The sequence below is a fragment of the Chiloscyllium punctatum genome, chromosome 30 (genome assembly GCF_047496795.1).
Source record: "Chiloscyllium punctatum isolate Juve2018m chromosome 30, sChiPun1.3, whole genome shotgun sequence".
Classification (NCBI taxonomy): Eukaryota; Metazoa; Chordata; class Chondrichthyes; order Orectolobiformes; family Hemiscylliidae; genus Chiloscyllium; species Chiloscyllium punctatum.
Genome location: NC_092768.1, coordinates 47,067,404 through 47,076,271, shown reverse-complemented (window position 1 = coordinate 47,076,271; position 8,868 = coordinate 47,067,404). Strand labels below are relative to the sequence as shown.

The 8,868-nt window shown below is 50.4% G+C and overlaps 1 pseudogene; it reads right to left on the bottom strand.

The window, feature by feature from the left end:
• Window positions 1-5,207: 5,207 nt before the first annotated feature.
• Window positions 5,208-5,342, bottom strand: LOC140455850 (U1 spliceosomal RNA; annotated as a pseudogene).
• Window positions 5,343-8,868: the final 3,526 nt, after the last annotated feature.

Here is an 8,868-nt window from a genome sequence, read left to right as displayed (position 1 = left end):
GTTAGTCTGACCTCAGTGGTGGGAAAGATGCTGGAGTCTATTATAAAGGATGAAATTACGGCACATCTGGATAATAGTAACAGGATAGGACAGAGTCAGCATGGATTTATGAAGGGGAAATCATGCTTGACTAATCTTCTTGAATTTTTTGAGGATGTAACTCGGAAGATGGACGAGGGAGATCCAGTGGATGTAGTGTACCTGGACTTTCAGAAAGCTTTTGATAAAGTCCCACACAAGAGGTTAGTGAGTAAAATTAGGGTGCACGGTATTGGGGGAAAAGTACTAGATTGGATAGAGAATTGGTTGGCTAATAGGAAACAAAGGGTAGTGATTAACGGCTCCATTTCGGAATGGCAGGCAGTGACCAGTGGGGTACCGCAGGGATCCGTGCTGGGACCGCAGCTTTTTACAATATATGTAAATGATATAGAAGATGGTATCAGCAATAAGATTAGCGAATTTGCTGATGATACAAAGCTGGGTGGTAGGGTGAAATGTGATGAGGACGTTAGGAGATTACAGGGTGACCTGGACAAGTTAGGTGAGTGGGCAGATGCATGGCAGATGCAGTTTAATGTGGATAAATGTCTGGTTATCCACTTTGGTGGCAAGAACAGGAAGGCAGATTACTACCTCAATGGTATCAAATTAGGTAAAGGGGCTGTTCAGAGAGATCTGGGTGTTCTTGTCCACCAGTCAATGAAGGCAAGCATGCAGGTACAGCAGGTCATGAAGAAGGCTAATAGCATGCTGGCCTTCATAACAAGAGGGATTAAGTATAGAAGCAAAGAGGTGTTTTTGCAGCTGTACAGGGCCCTGGTGAGACCACACCTGGAGTACTGTGCAGTTCTGGTCTCCAAATTTGAGGAAAGACATTCTGGCTATTGAGGGAGTGCAGCGTAGGTTCACGAGGTCAATTCCTGGAATGGCAGGATTGCCTTACACGGAAAGTCTGAAGCGACTGGGCTTGTATATCCTTGAGTTTAGAAGACTGAGAGGGGATCTGATTGAAACGTATAGGATTATGAAAGGATTGGACACTCTGGCAGGAGGAAACATATTTCCGCTGATGGGGGAGTGCCGAACCAGAGGACACAACTTAAAAATACGGGGTAGACCATTAAGGACAGAGATGAGGAGAAACTACTTCACCCAGAGAGTGGTGGCTGTGTGGAATGCTCTGCCCCAGAGGGCAGTGGAGGCCCAGTCTCTGGATTCATTTAAGAAAGAATTGGATAGAGCTCTTAAAGATAGTGGAGTCAAGGGTTATGGAGATAAGGGTGGAACAGGATACTGATTGGGAAAGATCAGCCATGATCATATTGAATGGCGGTGCAGGCTCGAAGGGCTGAATAGCCTACTCCTGCATCTATTGTCTATTGTCTATAAAATGTTTTTTTTAAAAGTTACATTCTCAAGTGAACTTGAGCAAGTTCCATCCATTTGAGAGGGTCCGATAACTGTAGCGACCCCATTTTCACTTTGGCAGAGAGACCTCCGACAGTGGTCTTTCCCCACTGTGTCTTGGCAGCAGCTGCCCCAAGCTTTAGTGTGTTCTTCAGTGCATAGTCCAGGATCTTGTGATGTGCCAGTCTGCAACGCCTGGTCAGGGTCAACTCCTTGCTCTGGAAGACCAACAAGTTTCGGGCAGACCAAAGAACGTCTGTCATTGAGTGGACGGTCCTCCAGGTGCAGTCTTGGTGTGTGTCCCGGAGAGCACAGAGTCACGGAGCTGCTCGGGACAAACCTCGACCTAAACCATTACACCTCCCTCCAGATCTTATTTGCAAAGGCACACACCAGCAGGAGCTGGGTGACAGTCTCTTCACCAATGCAGCCACTTCAAAGGCAGTGTGCGGTGGCACATAGAAACCGGGCACACATGAAGGATCGAACGGGCAGTGCCCTTCTCACCACCAGCCAAGCGACATCATGGTGCTTGTAGCAAAGTTCCGGCCAAGAGGCATTCTGCCAAATTCCTTTGACAGTCTGCTCAGGGGGCCACATGTCAGGGTTTGTGAGAGCTGCTCAGGAGAGTCAAATTAATCTGTCTGTGAGGGGTGGGAGGTGATCCAAAGCATTCAGAAGACAAAAGAGAAGCTGGAGGATGGTATTGATGTAATGAAACCAAGTTAAACAGTAATGGCAGTGTTGGTAATTCTCGTACTAATCAGGGCAGGCAAGAGCACGGCAGGAAGCAAGGGAAGCCTTCAGTGAAATCGCATTGATTTCAAAGCAAGGGGCCTGACAGGTAAGGCAAATGAACTCACAGCATAGATTGGAGACAATAGATTGGTGAGCCTAACGGCTGTGGTTGCTAAGTTGTGAGAGGGGATTCTGCGAGTTAGGATCTCAATTCCAAGATCCAGCACTACATGCTGAGGGACGCACTAAAGCCTGAATGCAGCTGCCAGCAAGACCTAGTTGGGGAAGACCATTGTCAAAGGTCTCCCTGCTCAAGGTAAACAGGGGGCCATTCTGTTATTGGACATTCCTGGTGCATCAAATACAGTCATAGGGTCACAGAGATGTACTGTATGGAAACAGACCCTTCGGTCCAACTTGTCCATGCCGATCAGATATCGGAAACCAATCTAGTCCCACCTGCCAGCACCCGGCCCGCATCCCTCCAAACCCTTCCTATTCATATACCCATCCAGATGCCTTGGAAGTTGCCTGTACAAATAAGAGATTCCTTTGGTGTGTTTGTTGGAGAGCATCACAGTCTAATGTTTACTTGATTTCTTCATGTGCTATTTCACCGAACTAAACTGTGTCTGTGACTATTGGAGATGCCGTGTTGCACTGGGGTGTACAAATAGAGGGTGGGGAGTGGAACAGGCTGCCAGAGGGAGTGGTGGAGTGGAGTACAATTTTGTCATTTAAGAAACATTTGGACAAGTGGATGGATGGGACAGATATGGAGGACTGTGGACCACATACAGGCAAATGGGACTAATTTAATTGTGAACACAAATACATTAAGGACAAAAGGATAACTTGGGAGAGAGTAGGGGGCCCTCAAAGATCAGCAAGGCAGCCTTTGTGTGGAGCTGCAGAAAATAGGAGAGATACTAAATGAGTATTTTGCATCAGTATTTACTGTGGAAAAGGACATGGAAGATATAAAAAGTTGCGAAATAGATGGTGACACCTTGCAAAATGTCCATATTACAGAGGAGGAAGTGCTGGATGTCTTGAAATGAATAAAGGTGGATAAAACCCCAGGACCTGATAAGGTGTACCCTAGAACTCTGCAAGAAGCTAGGGAAGTGATTGCTGGGCCTCTTGCTGAGATATTTGTATCATCGATAGTCACAGGTGAGGTGCTGGAAGACTGGAGGTTGGCTAACGTGGTGTCACTCTTTAAGAAGGGTCGTAAGGACAAGCCAGGGAACTGTAGACCAGTGAGCCTGACGTCCGTGGTGGGCAAGTTGTTGGAGGGAATTCTGAAGGACAGGATGTACATGTATTTGGAAAGGCAAGGACTGATTCGGGATAGTCAACATGGCTTTGTGTGTGGGAAATCCTATCTCCCAAAGTCGATTGAGTTTTTTGAAGAAGTACCAAAGAGGATTGATGAGGGCAGAGCGGTAGATGTGATCTATATGGACTTCAGTGAGGTGTTTGACAAGGTTCCCCAAGGGAGACTGGTTAGCAAGGTCAGGGCTCACAGAATAAAGGGAGAACTCGGCATTTGGTACAGAACTGGTTCAAAGGCAGAAGACAGAGGTTGGTGGTGGGAGGTTGTTTTTCAGACTGGAGGCCTGTGACCAGTGGATTGCCACAAGGATTAGTGCTGGGTTCTCCACTTTTTGTCATTTACATGAATGATTTGGATGTGAGCATGAGAGATATAATTAGTAAGTTTGCTCATGACAGCAAAATTGGAGGTGTAGTGGACAGCGAAGAAGGTTACCTCAGAATACAACGGGATCTTGATCAGATGGGCCAATGGGCAGAAGTGGCAGATGGAGTTTAACTCAGATAAATGCGAGGTGCTGCATTTTGAAAGCAAATCTTAGCAGGACGCATACACTTGACGGTAAGGTCCTCGAGAGTGTTGCTGAACAAAGAGACCTTGGAGTGCAGGTTCATAGCTCCTTGAAAGAGGAGTCACAGGTAGATAGGAGAGTGAAGGTGGCGCTTGGTATGCTTTCTTTTATTGTCAGAGTACTGAGGACAGGAGTTGGGAGGCCATGCTGTGGCTGTACAGGACATTGGTTAGGCCACTGTTGGAATATTGCATGTAATTCTGGTCTCCTTCCTATCGGAAAGATGTTGTGAAACCTGGAAGGGTTCAGAAAAGATTTACAAGGATGTTGCCAGTGTTGGAAGATTTGAGCTATAGGGAAAGGCTGAACAGGCTGGGGCTGTTTTCCCTGGACCGTCGGAGGCTGAGGGGTGACTTTCTAGAGGTTTATATAATCATGAGGGGAATGGATAGTATGAATACACGAAGTCTTTTCCCTGGGGTCCGGTGGTCCAGAACTAGAGGGCATAGGTTTAGGGTGAGAGGGTCAAAGATATAAAAGCGACCTAAGGGGCAAAGATTTGACTTAGAGGATGGTACGTGTATGGAATGAGCTGCCAGAGGAAGTGGTGGAGGCTGGTACAATTGCAAGACTTAAAAGGCATTTAGATGTGTATATGAATAGGAAGGATTGAGGGATATGGGCCGGGTGCTGTCAAGCAGGAATAGATTGGGTTGGGGTATCAGGTTGGCATGGACAAGTTGGACCGAAGGGTCTGTTTCCATGCTGTAGATCTGGTATTAGAGTGTGGCATGGCCAATTGGGGCCGAACAGCCTGCCTCCATACTGTAAAGTTGTATGATTAGATGACGGCATCCACCGTCTCCTTTTACGTGGAGCAGGTGGTGAAGAATCAGTGGACAGAGCTGAATATAATCTGTCGAATAAAATGTTGAAAGAGGCATTTTGAGCAATACTGGAATAGGAAGGCAGGAAATAGAGGGAATTGGAGCAAATGCGGGGTGGGTGGGGGGGATATTTGAATGGCTTGGTCCTGTTGTGAAAAGCATTGAAGATAGCGGTTTATTGCAGGATGAAAGAAGACGTGTGGCATTACGTGTGGATTTGAGTGAAACTGAAGTGAACATCGGTGCAGGAGAGACATATAAGAAGCCGCACGAAGCACAAGTGAGCGACATCTATTGGATCATCTGATTTTTGTTTGTAAATCAGGGGAGAGCGCGAACGCAGTCCCCCACTACCACAAATTTTGCAGTCGAGTATCCCGCATTTGGGGACATCGCAGGCGTCAGCACACCCGAAGTGCAATGGGATAGCCTCGTCCTGGGAGAACCTTTTTTTTTTTTTTTTTTTTTTTTTTTTAATTTCAAAAATATACTTTATTCATAAATGATTTGATGGTCTGTACATTGGATCATGCCATACATATGTCCATATTTACAAACACAGATTCGACTTTATTCTTGTCCTTTACAATCCTGTGCATTTTTTCAATCTTGTATATATACATATATTTGGTGAGGCATCAGCAGAGCCCAAAAAAAAAACGTCTGTATGGGCCCCCTGTTCTTCTTTCGGCAGGCCGATCTTACACGGTGGTCTTTCCCCACCGCGCCTTGGCGGCAGCTGCCCCAAGCTTCAGCGCGTCCCTCAACACGTAGTCTTGGACCTTGGAATGTGCCAGTCTGCAACACTCGGTCGGGGTCAACTCCTTCAGCTGGAAGATCAACAGGTTTCGGACCGCCCAAAGAGCGTCCTTCACCGAGTTGATGATCCTCCAGGCGCAGTTAATGTTCGTCTCGGTGTGAGTCCCGGGGAACAGGCCGTAGAGCACGGAGTCCCGCGTCACGGCGCTGCTCGGGACGAACCTCGACAAGCACCACTGCATTCCTCTCCAGACTTCCTCTGCATAGGCACATTCCAGAAGGAGGTGTGTGACAGTCTCGTCCCCCCCGCAGCCACTTCGAGGGCAGCGTGCGGTGCGGCAGAGAGTCCGGGCGTGCATAAAGGATCTCACAGGCAGAGCCCTTCTCACCACCAGCCAAGCCACGTCTTGGTGCTTGTTGGAAAGTTCTGGCGATGAGGCATTCTGCCAAATGGCTTTGACAGTCTGCTCAGGGAACCGCTCGACAGGATCCGCCCTCTCCTTTTCCCGAAGGGTCTCAAGGACGCTACGTGCTGACCACTTCCTGATGGACTTGTGGTCAAAGGTGTTTTTCCTCATAAATTTCTCCACGAAGGACAGGTGATACGGAACGGTCCAACTACTCGGAGCGTTCCGCGGCAGCGAGGCCAGGCCCATCCTTCGCAACACCGGGGACAGGTAGAACCTCAGTACGTAGTGACACTTGGTGTTTGCGTACCGGGGATCCACGCACAGCTTGATGCAGCCACACACAAAGGTGGCCATCAGGGTGAGGGTGGCATTGGGCGTGTTTTTTCCCCCATTGCACCGGTCTTTGTACATTGAGTCTCTTCGGACCCGGTCCATCTTTGCTCTCCAAATGAATTGGAAGATGGCCCGGGTGACTGCGGTGGCACAGGTCCTGGGGATAGGCCAGACCTGTGCCACATATAGCAATACTGAGAGGGCCTCACACCTGATGACCAGGTTTTTTCCCGCGATGGAGAGCGACCGTTGCCCCCATCTGCCTAGTTTCTGTCTCATCTTTCTGATCCGCTCCTCCCAGGTCTTGGCGCACGCCCCAGCCCCCCCGAACCAAATACCCAGCACCTTCAGGTGGTCAGTCCTGACGGTGAAGGGGATAGAGGATTGGTCGGCCCAGTTCCCGAAGAGCATGGCCTCGCTCTTGCCTCGGTTTACCTTGGCCCCCGAGGCCCGTTCGAACTGGTCGCAGATGCACACGAGTCTGTGCACGGACAGCGGATCCGAGCAGAAAACAGCGACGTCATCCATGTACAGGGAGGCCTTAACCTGCAGGCCCCCGCTGCCAGGAATAGTCACCCCTCTCAGGCTCGCATCCTTCCTGATGGATTCGGCAAATGGCTCTATGCAACACACAAACAAGGCGGGTGAGAGGGGGCATCCCTGCCTGACTCCAGATCTTACAGGGAAGCTATCTGATTCCCACCCATTGATTGAGACTGCACTGACAATGTTGGTGTAGAGCAGTCTGATCCAATTTCCGATTCCCTCCCCAAAGCCCATTTTGGAGAGGACATCCCTCATATATGTATGCGATATCCTGTCAAAGGCTTTCTCCTGGTCCAGGCTGATGAGGCAGGTGTCCACCCCCCTGTCCTGCACGTAGGCGATCGTATCCCTGAGGAGTGCGAGACTCTCAGAGATCTTCCTGCCCGGTACAGCACAGGTTTGGTCCGGGTGGATCACCGATCCCAGAGCAGACCTGACCCGGTTGGCGATGACCTTTGACAGGATTTTGTAGTCTGCATTTAACAGTGAGATCGGTCTCCAATTTCTAATTTCCTCCCTCTCCCCCTTCCGCTTGTAGACGAGGGTGATGATGCCTTTCCTCATGGATTCACTCATGGTACCTGCCCGGAGCATACTGACATACACCTCCAGCAGGTCCTGGCCGATCAAGTCCCAAAGAGCGGAATAAACCTCGACCGGTAAGCCGTCGCTTCCGGGAGTTTTATTCTTTTCGAAGGACTCGAGGGCCTTGGTCAGTTCATCCAGAGATAGCGGCTGGTCCAGCCTCTCTCGTGTTCCGTCATCTAGGACCTCCGTGATAGAGGACAGGAACGACTGGGAGGCCGCGCTGTCGGTCGGCTTCGAGTCATACAGGCTGGCGTAGAAGGATTTGCTGATCCTCATGACGTCAGCCTGAGATGACGTTACCGAGCCATCTTCTTTCTTCAGGCTGCTGAGCACGGAGCTCTCTTTGTGCACCTTCTGGAAGAAGAAACGTGAGCACGTCTCGTCCTGCTCCACCGAGCGGACCCTGGACCGGAAGATTATCCTGGAGGCCTCCGAGGCAAAGAGCGAGGCTTGCTGGCCCTTCACCTCCTTGAGGTCCTCCGTGACATCCACCCCCATCGTCTGCAGCAGGAGCAGGTTCTGCATACTTTCCTGGAGCTGGGACAGTTTTCCCCGCCTCTCTCTCGCCTCCTGGACACCTTTGAGGATAAAGAACCTCTTGATGTTCCCTTTTACCGTTTCCCACCAGTCCGCTGGAGACTCAAAGAGGGGCTTCACGGTTCTCCAACCTGCGTAATCCCTCTTGAGCTCTTCGATGTTTCCCGGGGTCAACAGCTTAGTGTTCAGTTTCCACGTTCCCTTGCCCGCCCGCTGTTCGTCCTGTAGGTGACAGTCGGCCAGCAGGAGGCAGTGGTCAGAGAAGAACACCGGCTTGACGTCGGTGGATCTGACCGAGAGCGTTCGGGACACAAACAGGTAATCTATCCTTGAGCGGATAGACCCGTCTGCCCGTGACCAGGTGTATCTACGCTGCGCTCCGTCTGCAGGGACGCTGAAGACGTCGTGCAGCTTGGCGTCTTTGACCGTTTCCATCAGGGCCCTGGACGTAGCGTCCGGTTTACTGTCCCCCCCGCCGGATCGTCCATCAGCATCAATGATGCAGTTGAAGTCTCCGGCCAGAATGACCGGCCTGGACGTAGCCAGCAGCAGTGGAAGCTGTTGCAGGACGGCCAACCGTTCACTCTTACCCACTGGGGCGTACACGTTGATTAGTCTCACGGGAGCGTTTCTGTATTTAACATCCGCGACGAGGAGGCGCCCGCCCACCACCTCCTTAACCTCGGAGATGGTGAAGTTGCCTCCCCGCAACAGGATACCCAGGCCGGAGGCGCGGCTATCGTTGCCCCCCGACCACACTGACGGCCCGTGGGCCCACAAGCTCGACCATCTCCTGTAACTGCTGAGGTG